At 40.4% G+C, this 17490-nt stretch overlaps 1 protein-coding gene across 2 annotated transcripts in view; it reads left to right on the top strand.

Annotated features, from left to right (window-relative positions):
• rgs19 (regulator of G protein signaling 19) overlaps positions 1-17490 on the top strand; it is a 102714-nt gene that overhangs the window by 61331 nt on the left and 23893 nt on the right. The window lies entirely within an intron of this gene.

The following is a 17490-nucleotide window of genomic DNA, read 5'->3' on the forward strand; positions in this document are numbered from 1 at the left end:
TTTCAAAGCTTTTCCTGTCTTTTCACATTCTGTTTTTCTTTCATATTAGGCAACATCTTGTAAGTCTTCCTCACTAAAAATCCACATCGAACAGCAATAAGGCCAGCCACTATGTTTTCCATGCACACAATACCTCATTTTAAAGTAAAATATGACGATCAGCCTACAGTTCATATTCCTTGCACCCCAGTTTCCATTTCATGTTGATTGTACTGGCATTATCCGCCATGTAAAAGGGCTCAATTGTCTGGATTACAGACAGTTCACTTCTAGCAGATCCAGTATGCAATCCTAAATATCTCCGCATTCTTCTTCTTTATTTGTCTTGTGGTCAATGTCATATTCATGCTGAAACAACACACTTAAAGTCACAGATTTAACTTGACAAAAGATTAATGGAGTCTGCTTCTTATTGGACCGTGATTGTTTTACCATGTTCACCTTATTTGGCTGAGGGTACCAACGGCAATCACTTCAATATGTATCAGGTTGCCTCAATATGGACTAACATTCTCCAGTTTACTGGCATCATTTACAGGAGAGATGCCATGTACATTTTGTTTTTAAAACACCGAAAGGCAGCAGTGGGATAGCATCATTCACCTTTAAGGGATTGCTAGCTTCCTCAAAGTTGCAATTAGTGGCATTATTACAAACCTCCACAGAAAATTACTAAACTACGTCAACAGGAAGACCTTCTATTCCCTTATTGCATTAAGTACACAGAGGATCCCATATGCTGGACATTATCACTCTTCAAAATGTTGTCTCCCCTAATTTTTTTAGAGAAGAATTCATATCAGTTGATAGCTTTACTATGCAGAAACTATCTTCAATTTTCATAGATAATGCCCAATCACAGTCACCAAATCCAGAGTGAGGAGTACTTCTGCAAGATTAGTCAGCAAAGGATCATTGAAATTTTAAAGGCAGAGTTCACTGCTTGGATACATCTGAAAGGGCTCTCCAATCCGTGCCTTTCATAATTTCACTTTTTAAGAGCTGCTGGGCTTGCTACTATTGGTAAAGGGGGCCTAGCTCAATTGATGAGAAATCTGTATGGAGAACACCATCGTAATGACTTGCATCACTAGATCCTATTGCAAGAACTGAGTGCTTCCCCAAAAACTGCATTCTCATCCTCCTAATGTCCCCTTCAGTGCCCTGGATTTAGTAAAAGGTTGGCTAGCAGTTGAGCATACCTAATGTAGCTTAGGGGCATTCTTAAAGCTGAAATGTGGAATTTAGGATTGTTTATTTAAGTAGTTGTTGTCCAGGGAGCTGCACGATTCTGAGATGGCCAGACTCTATTGTGAAGAAGTAGTTACACAAGTGTTGCTTTAAGAGGAACAGTGTTCAGAGAATGGTCACAATGGCTTCTGTGAACAGAAAGGAAAGATACCATCAGTGAAGAGTGACTGTGAGACATAAGCATGAGAGGTAAGTGATATGAGGATGAGATGACCACTAGCTATTCAGGTGGAGAGGTAAGGTGCCTACAAGGAGAGGAATGAATGCAGATGCAGAATGTATTGACTGGAGGTGTATGCGGTACAGGAGAGTGTTGGGCAAGTCACTGTGTTAGGTCACTCACCTGTCATGCTATTCTAGAAGCTAGATCCTCTTGATGCATTATCTCCAGGTTGAAGGGATTATACTGCTGCTATAGACTTCCTCAGTCACTTCCATTCATGTTTATTTGTTTGAAAAGGTTGTGTGTGTGTGAGCTCACCTCACTGTACCTTGCCCCGATCCCACATTAGGGCCTCCAACTAAAGTGGATGAAAGACTCAGGAAACAGGTCTGCTCCCAATTCCTGAAGTTAAATAGCCTCAAAAATCAAAGTTTCTTTGAAAGTTTTCTGCACCATGTCATGGTTCCTTTAATTAGAAATCTGTCCTTAGATAGAACAGATGTGTCATCCCATCCACAGTTCCAAATTAACGTCACAAAGATAGATTTTGGTTATTATCACACTTCTTGTAGGAATTTGTTGCTTTAATTTGACTGCTACATTTTGTTCTAAATAACAGTAATTACAGCCAATGAAATATTTTCAAAGTGTAAAGTGCTTTGTGGTACATTTTAAAGTTGTGAAATACATGATATATAATACCATATAATCAAAATAGTGTTATTTTGATTATATAGTAAAACATAGACTATAAATTTAAATCTAATAGAAGAGAAAATTATCCAAATAAATTCAAAAAATACAATGTAGTTTTGCTTCCACATTTCAGCTTGACCTTTTTTTAATAACCAAGAAAGAGAATAGTGCACTTCTCAATATTGATGATGCAAAATGACCACATAGCTGTGTTCTCAGCCAAAGTAAAACATTAAAATCAATTTGCTATTCAAATGAATTGAAGGTGGGTCCATCTCTCAAAGTGTCATATGTTTTGGAATAATTTGGAATGTGAAATAAATGGGCTCTTAATGTTTACTGCCTCAAATTGCTGCTAAAGAACTGACCAGAATTATTATCCTCAAAAAGAAATCATAACTCTCCTTTAAAGAACAACTTCAGTGCTGCTGTGCCCGGTGATAATGTTGAATGTTTGAGGAGAAAGTGAGGTCTGCAGATGCTGGAGATCAGAGCTGAAAATGTGTTGCTAGAAAAGCGCAGCAGGTCAGGCAGCATCCAGGGAACAGGAGAATCGACGTTTCGGGCATAAGCCTGAAGAAGGGCTTATGCCCGAAACGTCGATTCTCCTGTTCCCTGGATGCTGCCTGATAATGTTGAATGGGTCATTGCTAAATTTTATGATACATTTTGTCGAATATCTGGCCCAAACTTGTTCCTGAATAATTATTTCCCGGGAATAATTAATGAAAAGAGCTGCAGTAAAGCACCTCTGAGGTGAATATTGGAGTGAAAGTTGATGTTAGTTTAAATAAAATAATAACATTACCTGTTCTAGTAAAGACCACAGCTGCTCTGAATTGTTTTGCCATTGAAAGCAGCATTTTGTGACTTTTGCCACATTAATCAAACCACTGCACAACACTACAGATATTCTATCAAGAGGGTCGTACAATTTACACCTTTGTCAATGTGATCAAACTAACAAAACAAAAGCCACTCAGTTCGATGGGACTGTCAGAGTTTGAAAACGTATAAGGAACAATTGACAAAGCAGTGTGCTATTCAAAGGCCAATGGGACAATCCTTAATGTCATGAATTGGAGTGGGTTTATACTCTTAACCTCCAGCAAGTGTATGATGACAATTAGGTTTTCATGACATGAATGCCACATACTTAGGAAGTAACCTTTTACTCTTGTCATCTACTATACAGTTCTCATGATGCAGAAGTATTTATCAGGATTTGCAGTTGGTGATGAGGGCTATCTCCCGTGGTCATGGCTGCATATTCTAGTAAGGCATCTGAAAATGGGGTGGATTGAACATGTACAATGAGGCAATTCCACTTTGGGAAATGGAGGTGTAGTGGTAATGTTACTGACCATTGGCTAATGTTCTGGAGATAATGGGCTCAAATCCCACCATGGCAGCTGGTAAAATTTGAATTCAATCATTAAATAGGAATTGGAAAGTAATCTCAGCGATGGTGACTATAAAATGTTCATCAATTGTTATAAAAACCCAACTGGTTTAGGGAAGGAAATTAGGGAAACTTCCCTAATCTGACCTACATGTGACTCCAGACCTACCAACAATGTGGTAGACTCTTAACTGCCCTTTGAAATGGCCTAGAAAATCACTCACTGCAAGGATAATAAGGATGGGCACCAAGTGCTGGTCTCGCCAGGAACACCTTTATTCCATGAAAGAACAAAGAAGAAAATTATGACTTTGGGAAGTGGGATTCTAGCCCAAAGCCAACCCCTTTAGCCCAAGGTCGAACGTGGAATCTGTAACCTACATTAACTCATAGCTGCCACAGGGAGACTGTGAAGATTGTGTTCCTCTGTGGGAGGGGGACACCCACTTTGCCAGCAGCCACACCTGATTGTCCCCAAAGAGACCTTAATTATGCAAATTGACTGTCTGCCTCAAAGGAGGCACTCCAGCTTGCCTCATGCCCGTTGCAAGGGGAGCTTCCCAATGGATGGTGTTGTGTCAGGAAACCAATGTGGATCTTCTTTTTCTGACCTCTGTTACCATAAAAAGCCAGTAAAATCCCCAAACTGTCAAAAGGTCCCAAGTGGGACACAAATGGAATCCCTCCATTTACTTATCATCTCAATTGTTTGCACCGGGAGTATCTTTGAATGAGATTATTCCATCACTGGTTTCTAATTTTAATATATATGTGACAACATGGCATGCATCTGACTGGCACTTTGGCTGACTATAAAGGGTAGTAAGTAGTTTGCAACAATTTTAAGGTCCAACTCACTGGGAAACCAGCAACAAAATTAAGTTTTCAGTATTTCTGAGGTCCAACACTATCCAAAAACAATGTGACCAAATATCTCTTATAAACTGATTTTCTGATGTAACTAAATCTACTTAGTTTTCAGAGTAAGCTTTAACAATGATAAATGGATAAGCAAAGCTGCTTTGAAAATATTAATTATGCTCATTAAAATGGTGGCTGATTAGCTCAGTTGGCTGAACAGCTGGTCAGTGATGCAAAGTGATGCCAACAGCACGGGTTCAATTCCTGCGCTGGCTGACATCATGAAGGATTCTCCTTCTCAACCTCTTCACCCCCCTCACCTGAGGTATGGTGACCCTCAGGTTAAACCAGTCATCTCTCTACAGAGACAGTAGACCTAATGCTCCAGTCGGACTATGGTGACTTTACCTTTTTCCCTTTATGCTCATTGAAGGAGGCAAGAAGGAGTTTAATTTGTTCTGAATGTTTTCATACTGTGGTCATCTAGCTAAGTGTTGCCATTTAAATTATAATGGCATTCCTCAAAGATCTTTCTACAATGATTAGTTATTCCTGACTCCAAGATCGGAATGATAAATATTTCAACACAGAAAGAACCCAGTTTGTCCCCCATACCTATAACAATATTACCTTCACATCAGAGCGATTAATTCTAATTCCATTTCATTAATTTTAATATACATTCCCCCCTTGTGATCCATTGATTTGCTACCCATAGATCTGTGTACTCCTGATGTCAGCCCAGAGCCCACCCTTTCATTGTTTCATTGACTTGTCCAGTCTGAATGTGCATTCTTCATGTTAGATAGGAGAATTACGTGGTGCAGCATCCACACCTTTTTGTTACCCGCAGGAAGTGTGTGCTCTTATCGCTGATGAATAGTGAGGATTTGTGTATTGTTGTTCTAAATGTATTCTTTGATTCACTTCAGTAAACACTTGTGATAATATATTTCATATTTTGATTACTCTGTATGAAATAAAATTATTGTAACTTTCCCTTTAATCTTCTGGTATTGATCCCAATACTATGTCACATTATTGTTGATGTATCAACAAGCAGAAAGAGTAATTCACTGCTTATCCAAAAATTCTTTTTGGATACCAGAACCTTTATCAGATATAACAGAAGTAATAGCAGCTTCAATCATTGTCCAATGTTCCTTACTCCCTTGACCTCTAAACTTTACAGCCATTTGCATTATTGTAAACCATTTCTCTAACAGGTTGACATATGCAAGTATTCATTATCAAAAGTCAAATTTGCAGTGAGGTTTTCTTGAATGATATTAGCACGATGATGTCAATCTTGCAACACTTATTCCTGGCTATATGACTCATAATTGGGGAACTGGTGTCACAAGATCAGTGTCACCATGATCATCACCATTTCTGTTCTATTTGCAAACAAATTGCTTGAAAATGTTTCCATCTGTAACATAAACTGTGAAATATTTTCTATGAAAACACATTGAAATACAATGTGTGACTACCAATAAATTGAATTGTAAATTTTACTCATTTAATTACATAGTTAAGAAAAGATTTAAATTCATGTGAAAGTGGGAATTCCCAAATGCAAATCAAGATTTTAAATGAATGAAGAAATGAGCAGACCTCCATATATCTAGCATTTTTTCTAACTGCAAGAAGTCCCAAATTGCTTAACGGTCAATGAAATGTTTTTGAAGTATAGTCACATGTAATGTCATCAGATAAAGGTGGATTGTGCATAAGAAATACCTCTTAATAATGTAATATTGCCTTTTAAATTCCCTCTCTCACATTAATTTTAAATACACCACTAGATTAGATTACTTACAGTGTGGAAACAGGCCCTTCGGCCCAACAAGTCCACACCGCCCCACCGAAGCGCAACCCACCCATATCCCTACATTTATCCCTTACCTAACACTATGGGCAATTTAGCATGGCCAATTCACCTGACCTGCACATCTTTGGACTGTGGGAGGAAACCGGAGCACCCGGAGGAAACCCACGCAGACACGGGGAGAATGTGCAAATTCCACACAGTCAGTCGCCTGAGGCGGGAATTGAACCCAGGTCTCTGGCGCTGTGAAGCAGCAGTGCTAACCACTGTGCCACCGTGCCACTAGTTTACTTGGATATTGCTCATAGTAGTTCTGCTGATAAAATAGATTTTTTCACCATCATATTCATATTTGATAAAGTGGATGAAAGGAAATGGGTAATTAGTCTTGCCCACCTAATGTCTGTCTCCAGGAGAAGGCAGAGATTACATTTCTGTTCTGACAATTCTGAAGAAGTGTCACTGGACTGAAAGCTTAAACTCTGCCTTCCCTCCACAGAGGCTGCCAGACCTCTTGAGATTCTTCAGGAATTTCAGTTTTTTCTGCAGATTTTCTCAGTGTTTTTCTGTGCACTTTCCCTCTTGTTGAATAAAACAGAATGCTTTCATGTGTTTGAAAGCTTTCCAGTATGTGATGCTTCCACAATGAACAATGAGAAGATGTTATACTTCTCTGGACATTAGGGAGAGGATAACATTTCCTCAGGTAGGGCTCTCAGGTAGGGTGATGCTAAGATGGAGTAACCTGTATACCTTGAGTCTTATAGTCGCAGCTACAATGACTGTTGTTCAGACAGGTGATGATGTAAAACAGCACTACATTTATGAATATGCTCTTTTGTTTGCAATTCAGTGTCACTTCTGTGCTTTATGTGCTCTCAGAAACATTTTTTCCTCATTTCTCTTCAACCACATCAACTGTGAAGCACAGCTTCTGTCTGGTAGTACTTGACCTGACATGCAGCTTGGCTCTATAAATGGTGCCAGTAGTAACTATCCTGGGAGGGCCCGGCACTTCTGCGACTGCAGGATGGAGTTGTGGTGCTTAGCTAATGAGGCGAAATGTGGAATATTGCATGAGAGCTCATGGAGAGAAAGCCTGCAAAATTGATATTTTGATCAATCTGTTCAGTCATGTTATGACAAAAATGTTTGGAGGCTCAGATGGGACATGAACTTTGACCTTCTGGCCTATATTTAGGGCCTCCACTACTGCCCCTCAAGAGCCCTCCTATACGTGACACTTAGCCAATTTCTTACAGAATTCATTCCTCCATTGTCATTGACATCTTTATTCAGAAATGCTTTAATCGACCTTAACCATACATTCCAAGAAAAAAGTGACAAAGTTACAACATGATTCTGACTTTTTCAATATTTCATTCATTCTCTTCTCATTTTCTTCTATCTATTTCATGTTGGTTATCTGCTGAGATGCTTTAGATTAACATTTCGTAAGGGAATTTTGTCTGGGCATACAGGTCCACAGTTCCCTGAAAGTAGCAACACAAGTGGTTAAAGTGGTCAAGAAGGCATACAGCTTGTGTGTCTTCATCGGTTAGAGCATAGAATAGAAAAATAAACAAGTCATGTTGCAGCTGGATAGAACTTTAGTTAGGCCACATTTGGAATATTGTATACAGATCTGGTCGCCACACTACCAGAAGGATGTGGAGGCTTTGGAGAAGATCCTGAAATGGTTTGCCAAGATAATACCTGATTGGGATGGTATTAGGTATGAGGAGAGACTGGTCAAACTTGGTTGTTTTCACTTGAACACTGACGGATGAGGGGGCAAAGTTTACAAAATTATGAGAAGTATAGATAAAATGGATAGTAGGAATTTATTTTTCAAAGAGTAGAAATGTCAATTACTAGGCCATTTAGATTTAAAGTAAAGGTGGGTAGGCTTAAAGGAGATGTGAGAGACAAATGTTTTAGACAGAGGGTGATAAGCGCCAGTGGAATGCACTGCCAGTGGAGATGGTGGAGGCAGATACAATAGCAACATTTAAGAGGCATCTTCACAGATATGAATAGGCAGGGAACAGAGGGACATGGACTGCCTAGAAGCAACAGGTTTTTAGTTTAAAAAGGTGGTGTGTGTTGGTGCAGTCTTGATGGCCTGTATTGTATTGTTCTTTGAAAAGAGACAGGCTGCATGCAGAGCCAAGAAAGATGAACAGACTAGAGCAAAAAGGCATCGCTCCCCTTCTAATGTTGAATTGCTGTTGTTTACAATTATTGTCCCCTCTGCATCCCAGCCTGCTCTCTCCAAATCCCACAATTGACTTTCCTAACTTCCTTACCTGGTAGTCTCCATTTAACTGTCTGAAGACTACTCCTCTTAGACTTTCAGACATGGCTGTTTGGTTGAAGTACATGCAGTGTTTTGGCACATGATGTAGGTGCAACATTAATGTAGTACACTGCCATACAGCCAGATGTCCACCCTCTTGAGTGATTACTGCTGACAACCACAGCAAGCTGCCTGGCATTGTGTCTGTGTTAAGCAGCGAAGCAGGAAAGAAGTATCGTGAACTTTTAAGTTTGGAATGACAAAGCCAAAAGGCAAGGTAAGGCAAAAACACTGTGAACATGCAAGGTGTCATAAAGTGAGTGAGTTTTAGAGATCAAATGAGAAGTCTTAAGGTATGCCTGTGTCCAATTCTTGAGATGGGGCTTGTCCCCACATGCAAAGTGTCCTTGCAGCAGCATTGCAATTACAGATACTAGTCTGCTCCAAAGTGCAGCCTTGAAGGCCAAAATTGTGTCATAAGTGGGTCAGAGATGTGCCATGTTTTTGCACTGATGCCAGTACATGTCTAATGCTAACCTTTTGCCAGGAGATCTATAGAACATTGCTGCCCTGGAGTGCTCCCTTAGATGCTGGGGCCTGCTGTCCAAGGTCGAGTCTTGGGGAGCAAGCAGAGAGCTGGAGCAAGCAGAGATCTAGAGCCAATTGGTTCCCACTCTGGCTTCCATGTTGGAAATTGTAAACATTCAATTTCCGTCCAACACGTGGAAGAATCAGAAAATGTCTCAATGAGGTGAGATTATGACCCAATGCCATGCAGAGGCACCTAAATAGGCCTCCTGCTGCTCACCAGTGAGATTCTCAGTTCGCTGCATTTTCCCAAGTGACACGCTGTTGTCTATATTGATCAGAAAGTGGGAAGATTCTACCCATAGTGTAGGCAAAGCTGCTGGATCTCCTACCAGGAGGCCCAAGGCCAAAACCCCACTCTCTCCCATTTTGTCAAAGATAGGTTTGGTTAGATAACAACTGCATATGACATGTCCCTTCATCCAAGGAATCATCTCACAAAATTTGGTTCCGATTAGCCCAAGAAGTTTGGAGGTATTTGCCAACAAAGATGTTCATATTAAGCTGGTCTTATTTTTCAACAATTTTTTCCACTTATATCTTTGAATGAACCTTTTGCATCTGCATTTGGTAATGTTGTCTCTTTATCCTCTGCCTTAACTGAAAACAGAATTTAGTAACAGACAGACCTTCAGTCCATTGACTCTGTTCTGGCATTTGACAAGGTCATGGCTGACCTGGTTATATTAACTGTACTTGCCTGCTTGTCCCTATAAGGCTTGATTTCTTTACTGATCAAGAAACTATTTAATTCTACCTTGTATATATTCAGTAAGCCACCGTCCACTGCTTTCTGAGGAAGAGATTTTTGTAGATTAATTACCCTCTGAGAGAAAAAGAAATTTTCCTGAATTCAGTCTTAAAAGAGACAAGTCCTAGAGTTCTAGTTCTCTCCACAGGAGGAAACTTCTCAGTACCAACCTAACCAGGGTGTAATTACATGTCTCACTAAGATCCACCTCTCAATTTTGTATATTCCAGTGGTATAATCTATTCTAGCTTTCTTCATAATATAAGCTCAGAAATGAGTTGAATAAGTTGTCTCTGAACTGCTGTTAACGTATTTATGTCCTTCTTAAATAAGGAAACCAAACTGTACACAAGTATTCAAAAGTGTTGTCACAAAGGCCCTGTACTGCTGCAGTAAAACTTCTTTGCTTTTATATTCCATTTATTTTGCAACAAACAGCAACATTCCATTCACCTTCCTGATCTCTCACTGTATTTGTGTACAAGCTTTTTTTGTGACCAGATATATCTCTTTAATTATCTGTCTTATTGACTTTGCCTTCAGTCACCTGTTGATCCAATCCATGCTTAGTACTAAAACTCCCCTCTCCTCACTTTATGCAATTCCTTGAACACCAAATGAATACATTAAAAATTAAAATTCATTCATATTAATTGGCTAAACTGGTTCAAACAGTCCACTTCATCCTGGTTAGAAACTGAGATGCATGCTGTAAACTGTGAGAAGGGAACATTGAAAAACAGTGTCCACAAGGTGGCGTCATAACAATTCTGCTAACTCTAATGGGAATAAAAGTGGAGTCATGCTTTTGGATCATGGAGCCGTTCCTCACTTATTATTAGTTAATTAGTGGGTGGCATGGTGGCACAGTGGTTAGCACTGCTGCCTCACAGCGCCAGAGACCCGGGTTCAATTCCCGCCTCAGGCGACTGACTGTGTGGAGTTTGCACGTTCTCCCCGTGTCTGCGTGGGTTTCCTCCGGGTACTCCGGTTTCCTCCCACAGTCCAAAGACGTGCAGGTCAGGTGAATTGGCCATGCTAAATTGCCCGTAGTGTTAGGTAAGGGGTACATGTAGGGGTATGGGTGGGTTGTGCTTCGGCGGGGCGGTGTGGACTTGTTGGGCCGAAGGGCCTGTTTCCACACTGTAAGTAATCTAATCTAATCTAATCTAATTGTTACACTTCTCACTGATATACAATGTAGAAGTGTAAGCATTTCTTATCATATGGGTGGGTTGTGCTTCGGCGGGGCGGTGTGGACTTGTTGGGCCGAAGGGCCTGTTTCCACACTGTAAGTAATCTAATCTAATCTAATTGTTACACTTCTCACAGATATACAATGTAGAAGTGTAAGCATTTCTTATCATTAAAGTAAGTGGAAATGGAACAAGGGTTGATTGAATTTATGGTTAGCTACAGCGTACTCTACTGCTATTAAAATTGAGTAGTCTACTGTAACAACTTGCATTTTTATGACATCTGTAGAGTGGTAAAATGGCCCAAAGGTGCATCACAGGAGTTGTATCAAACAAAATGTTGACCACATAGGTGACATTGGATCAGGTGACAAAAATTTGGTCAAAAACATAACTGTTAAAGGATGTCTAAGTGAGATGGAGATGAGAGAGGCAAATATATTAAAGCTGGGAATTCCAGAGCTTGGCAGCTGAAGACACAACCCCAGTGGTGGAGTATTTAAAATCAGAGACACTTGTAAGGCCAGTATTGGAGAAGTGGAGATAGCTTAGAGAGTTGTAGGCCGGAGGAGGTTACAGAGATGAGAGAGGTGAGACCATATTTGAAAAGTGGATGAGAAATTTAAATTCAAAACATTGCTTAAGTGTGAGCCAGTTTGGGTCAACAAGCACAAGAATGATGATTGAAGGGGCCTGATGTGAGTTATGACATGGGTGATCTTAGCTGCTGGTAAATTTGCATCACACTGCCACGGCCTTCGTAGCACTCTGTGTTTAACCTCTCTGTGGTTTTCACGAATTTGTTGTTTCTGATAACTCTCTTGAAGGTTTATTGGACAATTTAAACCATATAATTAACAAGTATCCTTTTAAGATGATGAGTCTTGATTGCCAATCCACTTCTCTTGCGTTGAAAGTTAAGAGCTTAATTTACATGTGAAGTCCTATTTCCATCAAGTTTTGAATTACTTATAGAATTTTAAAAACGTAAATTAACTTTTTTTAGCTACCTTTCTGTCTTTTGAGCAGAATCTTATGGAGTCACTGGGAGGTCTAGGGTTCCATCATCCAGCTGGAGTTCTGGCGATGGGATTTGCAATTCCTCTTCCAGGCGAGGTCCACCAAGCCACACATTGGTTCATATTCCCAGGAACTTTTGGGAAAAAAAAATCTAAAATGTGAATGTGAATACATAAGGTATGCTAAGGTTGGCTTGCCACCCACTCCATCAGAATTTGGTCCAAAGTCTTGACTGGTATTTTCGTTCTATTCTTTCATGGGATATGAATTTGTTGTTCATGCCTTGCCCTCAAAAAGGTTGCCTTCTCAGACTGCTGCAGTTCATCCAGTGTAGGTGCATGCATTGTGACTATTCAGGAGCTGATTAGGAGGATTGAATGGCTTCTAGGCCTTTTCATAGGTAATTAAGGAACAGTCACATCTTGTTGGTCTTGTTGCACATAGACCAGTATAAATAAGTATGGAGTTCCTTCCTTAAAGGACGATGACGAACTATAGAATTATAGAATAATTACAGCACAGAAAAGGTCATTCAGCTCTATAAAGAAGCAATTCATCTTGCGCTGCTCCACTTCTTTTTATCTAAGGCCATGCAAACATTTTCTTCTCTTTATTGATCCAATTTCCTTTAGAGAGCCTCAATTGATCCTGGCTCCACCAGACGGGTTTTTGCAACAATTGGATAACTTTATGCCACAATGGGAGGTAATGGCCTCATGGTATTATTGCTAGATTCAGAGACCCACAATATTTTTCATTGCTAAATGTGAGTCCTTGATATGCATATATTGACTGTAGTGTAGGATAACACAGCAACATGTCCGAATAACTCTTTGGCTGTGAAGTGCTTTGTGACACCCAGACTATGTGAAAGACAATTAATAAACGCCAACTTATTTGATCTTGCTTTTTGGCTCTCAAGATTGTCTTTCACTTGAAAACGCTAGATTGGCAGTGTAAGACTAGGATGGCACAGAGATGGCCTTACATTAACTCTGTCATACAGTCAGTTCTGACAGAATGCAATTGTTCCGTTCTTGTGCAGTCTCGCATTATAAGAAAATTGCGCAAAAGCTGCGCCATTTAAACTATTGGGGCTATTATAGCCAATACAGGTGAGGAAAGTATGTGTTCTACAAGTAGTGGGCTAAATTCTTCAACTGCATTAAAGCCAATTCACATTGAAGAAACATGCATTTTAGCAAAACCGACTGTACTCAGTGGTTGAGTGATGCATTGGAACAGGTGAGAAAGGAAAATACTTGAGGAGCAAAACAGTTGTATTGAAAGCTGGAGAACTCTGCTTAATCAATGAAACTGTATTTTAAAATAATATTTACTGGGAATGAAATTTGCAATTTGTAAAAGGGTCAAAGTTTATTTTGAGAAGGCAGGAGAACGTGCTTGAGAAACATATCAGCCATGATTGAATGGCAGAGCAGAGTCGACAGGCCGAATGCCCTAATTTCGCTCCTACAACTTATGGTCTTAAGTTTATAAAGGGTAGAATGTGAGAGCATGTCAGGAATACAATTTGCATTATCAACACCAAAGGCATGGAGGATAGTTTCATCAGCAGATGAGATGAAGTAATTCGGCGTTGGAAGATATTACAGAATTGAGAATAGGCAGTCTTCATATATGGTTAGAAGCACATCTCAAGGGCAAATATATAAAAGATTGCCAACAGGCTGGTTTGTCTCAGCCACTTAACAGTGAAGTCCCAGAGTTTGTACAAGGGTCAAAAACAATATTTTTCATTTTCCCAATATTTGGTTGAGGGTAATTTCCTTTCTCTTAATACTGGACATTTTTGACAAGCTCTGATTATTTACAATTAATGGAGGGATCAAGAGAGATGTGCTGAGTAGGGATGGGTGTCATTAGCATTCATGTGGAAACTGAGACTATGTTTTGATATGAAATTGTTGAGGAACAGCATATACATGAGAAATTGAAGGGAGTTAAGGTTTTGATAGCTGAGGGGATCTGATAAAGTTTTAAGGTTCAGTAAGAGGCAGTAAATGGCTACATTGTGCATATTGTTACAATATCATAAGCATAAACAAAAAAACAGATTATATGAAGAAATTTTTTATTTGTTAGGAATTGTTAGGAAAGGATAAGAAAATCATTTGTACTGGAGGCAGGAGCTTGTCTCCAAGGTATGTGAGAATCTCATAAATAAATTCAAATCAGGGTCAAATAGCATCGTAATGACACTAATGCCATCTTCCGATCTTGTTACTTGAACACAATATCCTTCTCCCATTCACCAAACATGGGTAGAACTAATATATTTATCTGCTATCAGGTAAACATCTTGAGCTTCCAGAGATACCTTCCCGTAGAGGTTTGTGAGTTTTAGAATTTAAGGATTGAAAGCATTTACACTTGCTGATCTAGGTGCTGAAGTTTGGTGTTAAATTTCATGTGTGCATAGGTAGATGTCCCTGTTGGAATCCCATTCCTGGAGGGGGAGGACAAGGAGGACTAAGAGGTAAAAATCACACAGATCTCCAGCTGGGGGACAAGCAAATAGAAGTATGCACTCAGAGAAATGTTAACCTTCCATTAGAAAGTATTGGTTCAGAACAGTAAAGTTGCAGTGCCCTAAGGAGAGGTATATAAGGAGGCTTTGATTCTTTCAAACCAGTGACAGATTTGGAACAACATTGGTAAATTAAAAGAACACTGGAGCAACAATACAGACCATTTAGCCTCTAATACCTGTCCTGCCATTCAGGAAGATCATGGCTAATTTACTACATAATGCCATATGCCCATATTTTCCCCATATTCCTTAATAACTTTGATTTCAAACAAACAACCGACCCAGCATCTATTTGTGGAAAGTTCCAAACTTTGATCAGGCTCAGCAGCCTTAGTGCAAGTAATCTGACACCAGAGGAGGATTTTGTTTTGAAGATCACACAGGTCCAGAAGTGGTTTCATCCTTTCTACAGCTCTGCTTGACAATGAGCTGCTGCTTAACATACCTAATGCTTGGTAGGAGGGAAGACTCAAGGAAATTCATGTCCTTATTGAAGTTGGTATTTCTCCAGTTTGGAATGTGTAATGATGCTCATGTCCAGAATCTGCAAGGTCCCACCATGAGCATTCTGAAAGGATGCTGTTTCTAATGCCAGACCTCTGCCGGAGCTGTTGTGATAATATTTCGCGTTATGTTGAAGAGTTTTGATATCATGCAAATGAACCACCCGACTTGGTAATGGTCTCTGCCCTGTCCTCTTCCAGGCTATGGAAGCTGTCTGGGCAGGAGCAGAGGTGGCAGCACTGGTTAGTCTCTCATGCCATCTATTTTGTTCCTGGCAGTGCCAGTATTGTGCCAGGAGGTTGCCATTGATGCTCCGTCATTGGCTGGACAGTGATGTTACTCTGGAACACTGCTTTTCTGTACCTGTGTGCAAGGTGGCTCCATCTGGTGGTGACATGCATAGTAAACTCAGCCATCATTTCAAGCAAGGCTTGATTTTGAGCTGAATCTCTGGATGCCCGTTTTTGTGTTTGGTGAATTTCCCCAGTGCAGTTCTCACAATATCATTGTCTAAATAAAAGAGGATGCCATTTTCTCTGTTAATACATGGCAAAGGAAAAACAAATGTATGTGCATTGTCTTTGATCTGTCTGTCTTGATTATATAGATTGATTTAGGGCAACACAGTGGCTCAGTGGTTAGCACTACTGCCTCATAGTGCCTGGGAACCAGGTTCAATTCTAGCCTCAGGAACTGTCTGTGTGGCATTTGTACATTCACCTCATGTCTGCGTGGGTTTCCTCTGGGTGCTCCAGTTTCCTCCTATAGTCCAAAATATTGTGCGGATTAGATGAATTGACCATGCTAAAATTGTTCATGGATGTGTAGGTTAAGTGTGCTAGTCAGGGGAAATGTAGAGTAATGGGGAATGGGTCACTCTTCGGAGGGTCACTGTGGACTTGTTGGGCCAAATGGCCTGTTTCTACACTGTATGAATTCTATGAAAAGAGGAAGTTGGACTGAGCCTACTACACTGAAAAGGCCTTTCAGCCCAACAGCAGACAGGTATCCTTTAACCCTTGTTCAAGTGGAGAATATAGGTTTAAGGTGAGAGGGGAAAGATTTAAAAAGGATCTGAGGGGTACCTTTTTCACCCACAGGATGCTGCGTGTGTGGAACGAGTTGCCAGATGAAGTGGTAAGGCGGGTACAATTACAATATTTAAAAGGCATCTGGATGGTTACATGAACAGAAAGTGTTTAGAGCGATATGGGCCAAATGTAGGTGAATGGGACTAGGTCAGATTGTGATGTCTGGTCCATGCAGATGAATTGGACCAAAAGATCTGTTTCCTGTATGAGTCTCTGACTCCCTTTAAACCCATCAGCATACGTTATATTTCTTTCTCCTTCATACACAAGTGGGGCAAGACATAAAAGGCTGAATCTTACTGTTTATAGCTAAGTCCAAGATGCATTTGCTTTTTATCCTGTGAGGCCTAATGAGTTTTCTTACCAAGCTCACCTCATTACCTGCCCCACCCCTATTGCATTGCTCAGGTCCGATTTGCAGTTCATGTTACACCATAATGACTCACCACTCAGTGCATATCTGTCCAAATTTGGCACTCTTACACCCATACCATCTTTGAAAGGGACATATTGGCAGTCTGGTGGTGCCCCCTCACTGGCAAAATCATGGCGCAGTAGTCACAAAGCCATACTGCTCATAGCACATGCATATATAAACTCATTCTCTCACCCTAATTACTGTATACCAACAGGGCACACACTTTATCTGTCCCTAGCTACATCTCATTTGAACCCTCTCAATCAGTGCTTCCCTTTACCCAGTATCTGTTAGAGATCAACAGCGTGTTATTGTCCAGTAGGGGATCATCACAAACAAGCGATTGGACAAATTCAAACATGGGCTTTTATTTACAGAAAAGGGAAGAATCATGAAGCCAGGAGAGGCAAAACTGTGCCTCCAACATGACAGCTAGTTCGGCAGCATGATCAAAAAAATGTTACAATTCACATTAGTCTAATACACCCAGCTGTCTTCTGTTGAAGCCAGGTGGAAAGGAGATTTTGTCTGGCTTGTAGCCCACATTGCAGGTGAACCTCCTCCCTTATTCTCCTCTCCAGTGCCCTCCTTAAAAGACTGCTCCCATTCCCCTGGTTCCTCAGTATCAGGCACATCACCTTGTTGCCTTGTTGCCTGCAGAACACAGCAGGTCTGGATGATGCAGCACACAATGTCTCAACTATTCTGTTGGTATGGTTAGCATGGGCAGTCAGGTAGAAGTTAGCAGGCTTTTTTACAGTCTACATGAAAACAAAGTAGGGGTAAGGGCGGTATCTCAGTTCCTGCACATGTTCAGGACACCCTGACAAGATTTCACCATCACCCTCATCCCACCCCAGACCAG

The sequence above is a fragment of the Chiloscyllium plagiosum genome, chromosome 20, assembly GCF_004010195.1.
Source record: "Chiloscyllium plagiosum isolate BGI_BamShark_2017 chromosome 20, ASM401019v2, whole genome shotgun sequence".
Lineage (NCBI taxonomy): Eukaryota > Metazoa > Chordata > Chondrichthyes > Orectolobiformes > Hemiscylliidae > Chiloscyllium > Chiloscyllium plagiosum.